The 13,281-nt window shown below is 34.3% G+C and overlaps 1 protein-coding gene across 1 annotated transcript in view; it reads left to right on the forward strand.

The window, feature by feature from the left end:
- The window catches only part of LOC129798705 (pituitary homeobox homolog Ptx1), an 84,297-nt gene extending 71,367 nt beyond the window's left edge, over nucleotides 1–12,930 (forward strand). The window contains exon 6 of the mRNA XM_055841992.1: nucleotides 12,889–12,930. The gene's annotated coding sequence lies outside the window, so the exon portion shown is untranslated. The remainder of the gene's footprint in view (nucleotides 1–12,888) is intronic.
- Nucleotides 12,931–13,281: the final 351 nt, after the last annotated feature.

The raw sequence follows: 13,281 nt of genomic DNA on the forward strand, positions 1-13,281 counted from the left end.
GACTTCTAAGATTTATTAAATTTGCTTTCTGTGTCTGTCATTTAAAGACCTCGGAGAATGGGACTAAACCTTCAATTTAAAACTTATTTAGGCCATGTGATCACAGAAAGTTGTTTTTTAAATCCTGGAATTCATTTGTTAAAGAAAATCGAAATGAAACGACTTTGGCTAAAGCTTCTTGAAGTTTTGGCCAATCACAGTGCGCGTTGGAATTAAATTTTATCGCAATTAAATATTTAATTACATGTGAATAATGCTCTAATTATGTTCTTTTCTTTTCTTCTAAACAATATTAAATACAGTGTTTATTTTTCTAAAAGATCACATATAATTTTTGAGAGATCAAACTCATGGTAAATTCTGAAGGCAATTTTACTGCTCAAAAAGTCAGTGTCTGTTTTTTTGTCATTAAAGATTATTAAAAAATATAAAATGAATATACTGATGTTGATACATTTTATGATTGTACATAAATAACGATATTTACTTTATTTTATGGCAGAAAATAAAGTCATTTACCCAAAGGCAAAATTCGCTCATCCCTCTACATTTTGAAGAATTTTCTTATTTCGTCAAATTCATATTTCTATATGAAAATGCTTTTGGTAAGGAATATTTCAGGAGGTTGCTCGGTGGAAACGTTACGTCTTTGGTGCCCTTTTGTGTCGTCGACTCTATTGTTATGCGAGAAATTTCACAAGCTCTTTCTATTCAACTTATGTACATTTTCCTTCCCATGCTATATACATAGACATATATAGAGATGATGGCAAATGGTAATAAGCCAGTTTGTACCACCACCCACCCAACCCAAAAATTTCTGGTCCCTCCTTTTCATCTTTCTCTTCTCTAACCCATTCAGATACCAAAAATTTCATATTCAAAATGGCATTTTGCATGCTCTGAATAAAATATATTCGCTCTTGAGAGAAGATATACAAAGGGGACAACTGAAAGAAAAATATTTCTACCCCATTTCACCTACGCCATCAGACCTTGCTTGAGCTTTTTGCCATGGCATAAAAGATTAAAGCCCATCTCTACAGTGGCCTGAGACTTGGTGTAAAATATCTAATTTCTCGCTTGATTCTTAAAGGTAATGAGCAAAAAAATTAATTTTGGTTTTATGAACATTTTGGGGTGACACTAGGGGGAGAAAATCTCTCTAAAAAGCTACATAAGGAGCTTCATTCTCCCTTTCACTTTCGCTATTTTGCCTTTTTTTAGCCATATACTTCACGAGACAACCACTCAATCAGCTAACAAGACTGCCCCTGCCTTATGCACATCGCAGATTATTCCACAACACCGTCATGCCTATTTAAACCCCCAAAATTCCGTAAAGTAACATAAGAAAGCAATCCAATTTCCCAGCCCTATACTTTCTTTACATTTCGACTCTATGTTCTTTTTACGATTCACCCATCTACTACTTTTTTTTAGCACTAGTCTTGTGCTGCATGTGTTTTGTATTATATTAGGGGGGATTCAAGATGAAATTGCGCTATTTTGAAGCAAGTTTCTGGCTCATACTGGATTCAATTTTCTATAAAAATATTTGTATTTAACTGAAAATTGCCATTTTGTAACTAAGAAGCTGAAATTGGTACATTATATTGAAATGAATTTAGAAAATTACTTTATAAAGCGAATAATTAATTTTTAAATTGAAAAATTACATATTTTTCTGTAATATATGATCCTTAAACTATGAAAAATGATCTAGAAATTGTTTTAGAATCTCACTAAAATCGAATTTGAATAAAAGAAAAATTTTATGTACAGTAACGTTTATTTATTCCAACGGTTATGCTTTCAAATTCAGAATTATTACGTATGAATGGCTTTTTATACATCCTAATGAAAAAAAGAATTTTGAAAATCCATTTTATTAAAGGATTATTTTATTTCCTGCTATCAATAAAAATTCTTGAGAACAGTAAAATATTTTTGGAAACTCTTAAATTTTCAGCAAATGGTAAAATTTAATGCGAACAGTAAATTATTTGAGAACGGTAAAATTTTCTGCGAACAGTAAAATATTTTTGGGAACTCTTAAATTTTCTGGAAGCGGTAATATTTAATGCGAACAGTAAATTATTTAAGAACGGTAAAATTATCCGTGAACAGTAAAATATTTTGGGAACTGTTAAATTTTCTAGGAGAGGTAATATTTAATGCGAACAGTAAATTATTTAAGAACAGTAAAATTATCCGTGAACAGTTAAATATTTTGGGAACTCATAAATTTTCTGGGAACGGTAATATTTAATGCCAACAGTAAATCAATTAAGAACGGTAAAATTACCCGGGAACAGTAAACTATTTTTGGGAACTGTTAAATTTTAGGGAGCGGTAAAATTAAATTCGAACAGTAAAATATTTGAGAATAGTAAAATTATCCGTGATTAGTAAAATATTATGGGAACTGTTAAATTTTCTAGGAATGGTAAAATATAATGCGAAGAGTAAAATGTTTTAAAAACAGTAAAATTTTCTTTCATCACTAAAATTTATTAGGAACTGATAAATTTTCTGCAAACACTAAAATTTGATGCAAAGATAGAAACAGTACAATTTTCTGCGAATAAGAAAACTTTACTTCTCCTGCGAAAAGTAAAATTTCAATGAAATGGTAAAATTTCATTGGAACATTAAAATTTTACATTTCTTGAAAATAATAAAATTTTCCGCGAACAGTGCATATTTTTTGTGAACAGGATAATTTTCTAAGAACAGTAAAATTTCCTGTGAACAGTAAAATTTCCTGTGAACAATAATATTCCCTAAGAACAGTAAAATTTCCTGAGAACAGTAAAATATCCTGAGAACAATAAAATTACCTGAGAACAGTACACTTTCCTGAAGACAGTGAAATTTCCTGAGAGCAGCAAAATTTCATGAGAACAGTTAAATATCCTGAGCACAGTAAAATTTTCTGAGCACAGTAAAATATCCTGAGAACTGTAAAATTTCCTGAGAACAGTAAAATATCCTGTGAACAGTAAAATTCCCTGAGAACAGTAAAATTTCCTTGAGCAGTAAAATATCTTGAGAACTATAAAATTTCCTGAAAACAGCAGAATTTCCTGAGAACAGTAAAGTATCCTTAGAACAGTAAAATTTCCTAAGAACAGTGAACTTTCTTGAGACTAGAAAAATTTCCTCAAAACAGTAAAATTTCCTGAAAATCACGAAATATCCTGAGAACAATAAAATTTCCTGAGAACAGTAAAATATCCTGAGAACAGTAAAATTTCCTAAGAACAGTAAAATTTGCTGAGAACCATGAAATATCCAGAGAACAATAAAATTTCCTGAGAACAGTAAAATTTCCTGAGAACAGTAATATTTCCTGAGAACCTTAAAATTTCCTGAGAACAGTAACATTTTCAATTAACAGTAAACATTTATGTGAACAGTAAAACTTTCTAAGAACAATATTATTCCTTTGGAAAGAAAGATTAAAAAAAAAAGGTTTTTTAAAAATACCAGTTTAAAATTTTCTTACACATAATTTCTTTTGTCTTCATTTTTTTATAAATCAGTAAAACGCAGCTGTACATAAAAACTTATGTTTTGTAAACATTTATTTCACAGATTTCACATTTTAGCAAAAAAAAAGTTCTATTGACCTTTTTTCAAGTATGCAGTTTCGAAAGTATGCTTACAATACAGAAGTTATTGTGCGTTACTTATGAGAAGTCTTCTTTAAAATCCTCCATAGTGTTGAAATGATATTTCGAGAGGATTTTGGTGACTTCTTGCGTGATGAGCAATTGAAAAAGAAATCTTGTGGAAATAATCATGAGTCTTGTGTATGTTCTTTAGTATTTTGGGCTGAGACAATTATGCCTTGGGGAAATAGCTGAAACATTCATAGAAAATAATGATAAGATCGTAGTTGTGGATTTTCTTAACCTAATTTTCCTAATTCTACCATTTCTGTTCAGTCCGTTTGTTTCAAATTAGAGCAAATTAGACTCTTATTGGGTTTGTCTCCGTATATTTCTGTCTTCATATAGAGACACCATAGCCATTCTTTGCTGGGATGGAGGATGGTGTTCCTACCAACTAAATACGAATGTGTATCCGCTCTTGTTTCATTTCCATCTAAATTTCCATCTTATCTACTGCGCAGAGTGGAGCATCAAGCTAGTGTTTCTATACGAGGTAAGGAGGGTTGCAAATAAATTTTTATATACGACGAGTGGATGTATACAATTGTATATTTTCTCATCCTATAAGCGACTCTACCAGATATATAGCAATGAGTGTATATTTGATTAAACTTCTTAACCCCAACCACCAACACCTACACCATTCCAACATCCACTTCTTCTCTCGTACTATAGCCTAATCTTTATTTTCTCTACTGCGTATATGTTGATGGGTAGATGTGGGTGTATTTTGTCCTGGTGGATCCAGAATCCCTTTTACAGCACAGTAAACAGCATAAAGAAAATTGGAGAAAATGTCATTGGATACATAAACAATGAGATGGGTTCCTAAACTGCTTTTTCTTGCTGCTACACAACTTCTTTTCCACTGAAATTTCCACTCTTGCAGTTTTTGAAATTAACTATCAATAGGGAAGGGGAAGGCTGTTTCAATTTTTACAGTCTTCACCCAGTTCTTTGTGAAGAGTTAAGACCTTCATGATAAGACAGTACCTAAACTTAATGATCATCGCAATCATTATCTACGTAATGCGACCTTCACACCTGAGATTGATCCATAATATAGAAATAGCTTCAATGATTCATAATATAGAACTAAATATAAACGTTTACCATCATTTCCAACTTCAACCACTTATCCCTATGGGGCTTAGAACATCCAGGTTAGCAGCTCAGGCCTACCGATATTCCGCCACTTCAGGAAGATATTCATGGCCAATCCCAAGACGCTCCCAGGCAAGATCCTGAATTTGATTTAATCACCTTGTCCTAGATCGTCTTCAGACTGGAGGTTAAGCCCAGTTTCCGAAGGTCTCAAAAATCTAAATAACAAGCAATTTTATTGATTTTTCAAAATCAAATTGATCATTTGCCCTTAATAATCCAATCCTAAGTCAAAATTTTCCAAAAAATTTTGACTGAGAGGTTAAGCCATATGGCTAATCTTTAGGTCTGAAGCCCGTACTACGTCTGTCCCGAGGTCGACTCCTCCTCACAATGGTTTGCTTAGCTTTTTAAAAACGTATAATCCTACATATTCTTAAAATACAGTAGTTCCGCTTGATATTTGGAAATTATGGATTTTTAGGAACTAGGTTAGTTACTTGGTTCGAAACCCATGTGATACGTTTACTTCGAGTTCTTACTGACTTTACAGAACTACATCGTAAAGAAACCGTTCAAGACTATTTATTTTCAGGATATGGAACTTTCTTCTTCGGTACTATTGGTTTTATGGTCTTATTCTATTCGAAACTGAAAAATATACAAGTCGAAAATGATCTTACAATAACGATTGATCTTAGAATAACGATTATCTGATGGTCTGATCTAGACCTAATTCAGATTTCCTCGTCATTTGAGCCCATTATCCGACATTGATTGATCTTTAATTTCGCGCCCCTATTAAGCTGACCTCCTAGTCCATTGGAGTCTGGGTCGGCCTCCTGATTCGTCCTCCTCGAAAACCAGATGATCATTTTCCGGAGCCTATTGAGAAATAATTTATTTACTAATTCGGCAATTTATTGCCATCGCTCTCTAGCCTCTTAGCACACATAAGGGACCTTTGGGGTATCCTCTCTAGCCCTTTTACGCTCCAGTTCAAGTTTCGTTAGGCTTTCAGTACGCATGAACGATCTAGCTCATTCTTCTGTCCCGAATGGGAGACACAATGATATGGGTAACTCTGGTACCTCTTGGGAGTAACCCTTTAACCAGAGACATCTCGACCCATCTCGACGAAACTCCAGAGTATAAGAAGTTTGGCTCCTGTGCTGTGCCTAAACAAGTACGTAGTCTTTGGGGTTAATGACACCGGGCGTTGTGGTGCACGGTCTTGACAGGGACCTTAAATACATCTCACTGTTGTGACCGCTATTTTGTGGGAGATCTATCCTCTTGGTTGTTGAATTAGATATACAGGAAGTTCCGCTTTGAAAGAATTTTTCGGGACTGGCAAAAGCCCGCTAATTCACTCCAGTGACACAGAAAAATTGCATACCCACAGGAGAGGTCTTTAGAATAAATTACGGAAACGCCGTGATGTATGAAAGATATTTTCGACGCTAATTTTTCAGCCTATTTTTATCGTCAATAATGGTTCATAAGAAATGCATTTCAAATTTACGGCGTGAAAAATATTTGCGTTCAATAGGGACACTTCAAAAATTATTTTATAAATGAGCTCCCAATAGTAGGCAAGTCATATCAAATTCTTTCAGTCCGTTTTCTCTCAAACCGGAACTCCCTATGCATCCAGGAGAAATATATCCGAAAGATTGTAAACTACCGGTTAGATTCTTAGGTTGCAAGGTTTGACAAGGAATGAGCTCTCTTAAGCAACTAGCCACCACACTTTTTAGCACCCAGCCAGATTCTCCCGAGAGACCCGAGACCACACAATCTTCTTCTCTGACGATCTAGACCGGACTGACTCTCTCGGCTTACCAACTTATAGGTACAGTGACAAAGACCCAGAAGGCAATAACACCACAACGACTTAGAAGCGGTTCAGGAACGGATTTGAACAGTTCCGATTACTTTTATAACAGCCAGGATTTTTGCAATCGTATACAATTCACTGGAAATAGGTTTAGAAGATGATGAACGGAGGTTATTACGGAGCTCTGGGTGATTGCTGTTAAACTGAACGACCTTTTTTCTTTATCCTAGGCCGGTGTTGTAGTGAGACTACGCGGTGGGTAACGGTCTTGAATTGAAACCTTCGGGAGCTAAAAGAGGTAGAGGAACAGTGAAAGCTTCACATGGGATCGTCAGATCCAAACTCTAGTTCGAAGTACTCCCTAGCTGTAACCTAGGTCAAACTGGTAGTCTACGATGGGTTCCCGCCATTGGAAGCCTATGTAGTAGTAGTATACACTGAATGAATCTATTGATGATTCACATAAATGAAGTCCTTTCTGCATGATCCTGGTGGAATGATAAATGACCTTCCGCAAATTCTAGTAGACTGATGAATTATTATGATAACAAGGTTGCACTTTATCTAAAGCCTGTATATCAAAAGACAGGTCTGTGATCTCAAGTTGAAGAGCGAAAGCCATATTAAGTACAGTTGCATTGCCTAGCCGCATGAAATCAATCCATTCAACAAACTTAAAATGACTTGCAAGAAATAAGTCTGACTTGGCCCAAGAAAGAGTAAAGTCCAAAGTACAACATATCTTGTATTAAGTCGCCGTAGAACCACTCCAGTTCGTTGTTCATCTGAATCCGGAAATTCTATACACCAGTATCCATTGATTTCACAAGGGTCATTCCTGTGTATTTTGGTCTTCAATGGGAAGATGATGTTGCACTAATGGAACACGAATTGAATTAACAACCTCAAAGTTGGAATTCTTCATTAGAATTGTCCTTTGAATTGATTAGACTCGTATTAACAGTAAGATGTACCTTATTCATCAATTAGGGTAAAGTGGTACAAGTTGGATAATCACTTGAGAGAAATCCGAAAAAGTCAAACAACATCCCAGAAATGTTAATTTTACCTTGCAGTATTGATCCGAAAACGGTATAAATATTACCCTTTTTAGGTGTATTAGGGATTAAAGTTACCCTTCTTTCATGTTGATTTTACCCTTAAAAGGTGTAAAATTAACATTAAAAAATATTGATATATTTTTACACCCAAAAAGTGTTAAGGTTATGACGAAAAAAAGTTAATCGCAGCCTCTTTTTTTTCTCAGTGATGGTACAAGTTGGACAGGGCTTTTTTACTTGATAAATTTAGTAATTCATTTTTATTTGTATATTTTTAATGTTTTAGTTTTATTATTTGTTTCCTTATGCTTAAAAACAAATTTTGTACTGTATTTATCAAGGAAAAAGCCATGTCCAACTTGTACCGGCGAATTGTCCAACTTGTAACACTATGTCCAACTTATATCACTTTACCCTACATGTTCTTAAATAAAACGTTCTAAAGTCTAAAAGCACCAAAATACTTTTACCATTACGCCGGACCTTTTATTTCCCTTCTGAATCATCATGCGAAATCTTTGCAAAGTACAATTTAAAATTCATGATCAAAAATACCCCTCTGTTCCCTATACAAGAAAGTAAAGAAGCATTCCAGAAAATTATGCATCAAATTTTCGGCACTTTTCTCAGTCATCACCTTCTGTCTGGTCTACAATATCTCAATTGATTTTTGAGGGGTAAACTTTGAAAGCGTTATCAGTATTTGATATACTCGTGGCGCTACCTTAATCCCAAATATATTTGTCCAGAAATTCTGATTTACTCTAATCCCGCTGTATCTCTCTCAAAAGAAGCCGCTCTTCATGACAATTTTCTTCATACAGCCAGCAAAAAAAAAGTAATTTGAACTTTTAGCTCATTATGTCGTTGATTTCTTCTTCTTTTTTTTGCTGGATTTAGAAAATACAAATACAGTGTATGCATAGTATATCCCTAAAATATTCTGTGAAAAAGCAAGTTGTATCCAAAAAATCTTTAAACAAATAACCACTCGTGAATGGCAAATGACATTTTTTTTCTTATACAATTCACATATTTTCTGGTCTCAACTTCATATTCAGGGGTGGAATTGCCATCCCTCAAAAAAGGCGGAGAGGAAATAAAAGGAAAGAAAATATATTGTTCAAACACCATCCATTTTATATAAGCACAGGGAACATAGAACATGGTGGATTTTCTTTTAAAGTGGAAAACATAAAGAAAACTACAACAATACGTCAAACAAAGTTGATCCACTCTTCTCTCGATTCAACATCGTCTTCCGTTTTCCTTTTCCATAGGGTAAAATGATACAATAACTTTCTGTACAAGAATCATCACGAAAATATTGGCTTGAGAACATTCTGCAGAGGGTTGGAGTTAGGACGTGAAAAATTAAATTTAGCAAAAGTTATACAACATTTATATGCTCACTTTGCCCAGAGTGCCAGATCCTTTTTTGGTCCATGAGGCATTATTATAAATTAATGATGGTGTTTCAAGTTTATTTTGTTGAACCCTTTTTAGTCTCGCACAAATATATATAATAACTCTTTATTTAAATTGGCTTGTACATTTAAATGTAATGTAAACCTACTACAAAAGCTTATTATCAGGCATCGGAAGTCACAAGTTTGTTATTTAGAGTTTGAATATAGAATTAAATAAATATAAAATTCATATAGGTGACGAAAATGCAAACTCAATTAAAATCGCATAGGAACTATCAGTTGCATCGGGCAACCTTAAATTCTATTCAAAAACAAGGCATGTAAGGTAAAGTACCCTCTAGTCGGCCGGTTTCTCAACTCGGCCAGTTGAATTATTTAACCAATTTTTTAACGTTTTATAGTCTATTTCTATGAAATTTTCACTGATTTACGTTATATATAATATAATACACTTTCTAATGTTAAATCGGTAATACCATATTATAACAAATCTAAGTAAATTGAATAAATAGTCGCACTGGCCGAGTTGAGAAACCGGCCGACTAGAGGGTACTTTACCTTATTCTGTAGTAAGTACAAATTTCCACGTTGGTGTTGTGTAACTGCTAATTTCGAAGCAGATTTTAATGATAGGTGTCTCGGCTTATTGCGAAAATGTTGGCCAAAAAATTTTACCACTCATTGTTGTTCAAGTCTCCGAGTTAAAAAAAACTGATTTCATGAAAAGTATTTTAAACGTAATGGCACTGGCACACTTTTTATATCAGGAAAATTTCATAAAGTCAAAATACACATCCCTTTCTTTCTCAAGTATTTTTCATATGTCTATCCCATTCTTTCAGATTCTTCTTCTTTTCTCAAACGTCATAACAAATTCAATTTAATTCAATCTAATTTTGAATACCAAAAAATGACAGAGGTATAAAATAGTAAATTTTAAAAGTATTTCTGAATTCATTTCATGAAATACTAAAACTCAATGGGAAATCAGTGGCGCAATAGGCAAGAGCGGTGGCTCTTATTCGGATAGATTCCCAGCTTGACTCACAGCTATGAATTCGTGTCCCGCCGGGTGCAAAGATCTGAATGTCTGAATTAGACCATTTTCACATATAATAATAACATAATAATAATGCACCACCTTCGCCCAACAACTCCGGTAGCATGAAAAAAGCACCCACATCACGTGAAAGCGCTCCTGGACGGTCCAAAATGGATTTAGCAGATTCTTCCAATACGGAACACAACATTGTACAAATAACTACCTTGTAAAACTATCTCGATACGATTAATAACAAATAATTAACTAAATTTTTCTAGAACCTTTCGACTAAAAGCTAATTAATATTTGTATGATCTATCACGTCAGTTTTTTATTTAATATGAACAGAAATTTTCAACTAAGCCTTGATAATTAAAGACTGAGAACAGTTTGCAGCGCTATCTGTGGGAGGAAGTTTCTTCGCACGTAGGAAAAGTATATCAATATCAGGGAATACAGAAATATAAAACAATTGGTAAATGTAATAATAATAAATAAATAATAAAGGCTACTATTTGTCTTTGGTCAATTAATAAAGCAGTGCAAAATCAAAACAATAAATTGTTTATTAAATATTTTAATCTTATTCAAAAACGCTTTTTTTCTAAACTCCTTTTAATTGAAAAAAATTATAAACGGAAACCGTAAAGGTTTATTTAAACGTTTTGTTCAAGTTCGAAACGATGTATTTCAAAATAAAAGATAGAATGTCTGCCACACTCTATATTTTAGTCAAGACACAATCGGAGATATTATAAAATATGATGGAGAAATTTTATTTCAGATAATGAACCACTAGGGGAGATTTCCCAAGACTTACTGGTGCATAGTATGGCTGGTTGCATTTCGAAATTACCCAGTATAGAAGACACCAAAAGGATGTGTCCCCGTAACCGTTTATAATAATTCCCCAAGTGTGTCTCGGCTAAAATAAAAATTCTATAACATCTACTTTGTGCTATCATCAATTTCATTTCGTATCGAAGTGAATTTACACGGAGTATTTTCAGAAATTTCCTCAAAATATCCATGATTGAGTACCGAAAAATAATAATAATGCTGGCACAACATTTCATGAAGGAACAAGGCATTCGCGCAAGGGGATTTCTAGACATGCATTATTATTTTTTCTTGTACGGCATGAGGTTGTCACTCCCATGCCCGTGGAATCAAGTGCAGTGAAGCTCACTGAATGCAATCCGAACACCTTTAACGCCAGAAAAATTCCTGGTGACCGAAAGAGGATTCGAACCCGGGACACTTGCTTCATAGAGCGAGTGCTCTACCACTTGACCCTTTGAGTGCCCTGCCTCCGGATCAAATCATAACAAAATCAGCATCAACATTATGGACCACATTACCGTCTTCATTGATTGTGATCTTGTACCCCTAATGAAGATGAGAGCTGTTCTATTCCTGTTTCATCTGTTCTCTGGTTGTCCCGAGTACCTGTCGAGTCTTGTTGTTAGGGGATGTTTGGCCAGAGTTGGAGGACACATAGTTGCTAATGTTCAAGATGACTGTCTTTATCGATTTCTCTTTGTAAATAGCGTCACTTTATTTAACTCGATTTCGGATAGTGACCGTATTTCAACGGTTGCAATCCATGAGTTCAGTAAAGAATTAAATGAAAGGAAAAGTCCTGTGATCGTCGGATGGGCGATGGTTTAGCTCGGATTAAAAATTCTTTTCTTTTATTTTTCTTTGTAAAGAAAAGAATTTTTATTCCATACCTCGTTCCTTACTTTCAGTAATAACCTTACTGATTTGAGAACTCTTCCAGGTTGAGCTAGGTTTTTCAGAACAATCTGCCCTGTTCAGAACAATCCTTCTGATAAGTGTCGAAAGCTCTGGGAAATTGTGTGTTTGATTCATAGGATTTGATCAACAAATTCCGACGCTCACCGGAAGGACAGATTGTCCTGAAAAACCTAGCTCAGTTCCACCACCGTGGGCTATCCCTTTATACTCCTTGAAGTTTGTACTGTACCAATTCGAAGTTATAACAGAGAGAATTTACCTAAAAACCTGTTGGAATTTCGAAAATTTAAGCCGACGAGTTGAACAGAAGTAGGGAAAACTGGGGCACCACCAAATACGGGGTAGCACCAAACACTGCGATTTTTTAATCAGAAATTCGACTTCAGAGGACAATACTTATAGAAATTTATAGGCATTATAGGGATACTTGGCCACTGAAGAAATGGTTGAGATAGTCCAAGTAGTTTAAAAATAAAAACTAGTGTTAAGTGCTACCCCGTGTTTGGTGGTGCCTGGTACCCCAATTTCCCCTAAGTAAATTCCGCAAACCTACAGAAAAATCACTTTTAGTTGCAAACGTTTTCGTGCTGTTGTTGACAATTGCAGTCTCAAGAATACTGAAATTTCGAAATTGCAGGAAAGCCAGCGCTAAAGCAGTGAATATGTGAACTTTTCATGTTAGACTTTCGATCATTTTTCGAATAAGTTTTCCTGCACAGAGAACAAAACGGGGATACGATTAACTTTTTTTCCTCATAACTTTCACACTTTTTAGGTGTAAAAATATATCAACATTTTTTATGTTAATTTTACAGTTTTTAAGGGTAAAATTAACATGAAAAAGGGTAACTTTAACCCATAATACACCTAAAAAGCATAATATTTACACCGATTTCGGATCAATACTGCAAGGTAAAATATACATTTCCGGTATGTTATTTTAACTTTTTCGCATTTCTCTCACAATCAGTGATGGGCTTTGGAGTGTCTTTGTCTCTTCGAAAAGTTATTACTGAATAGAACCATTCTGCTCTGAACTTCTACCCATCCTGACGATCACTGGTTTTTTTTTCTTTGAATTAATGTCTACATCAATACTCCACATTCTAAATCATTGGTTTATAATTTATCAATTTTCATTTTTTTCAATTTTTACAAAAAATATTGCCTAATCTGCAGCCAGCCTAATACAAATATCTCTATACCCTCTATACGTTTAATTAAAAATATTTTATAACACAGAACAGCTGATTCTGACAAGCATAGCTATTCGAAAATGTTTCGAACATAAAACTTTTCAAAGAAAACTTTAAACGCCGAATGATAGGCAAAAACCAGCTGAGTTAAAGCTGGATAAGGGCTT

The sequence above is a fragment of the Phlebotomus papatasi genome, chromosome 1 (assembly GCF_024763615.1).
Source record: "Phlebotomus papatasi isolate M1 chromosome 1, Ppap_2.1, whole genome shotgun sequence".
Taxonomy (NCBI): Eukaryota; Metazoa; Arthropoda; class Insecta; order Diptera; family Psychodidae; genus Phlebotomus; species Phlebotomus papatasi.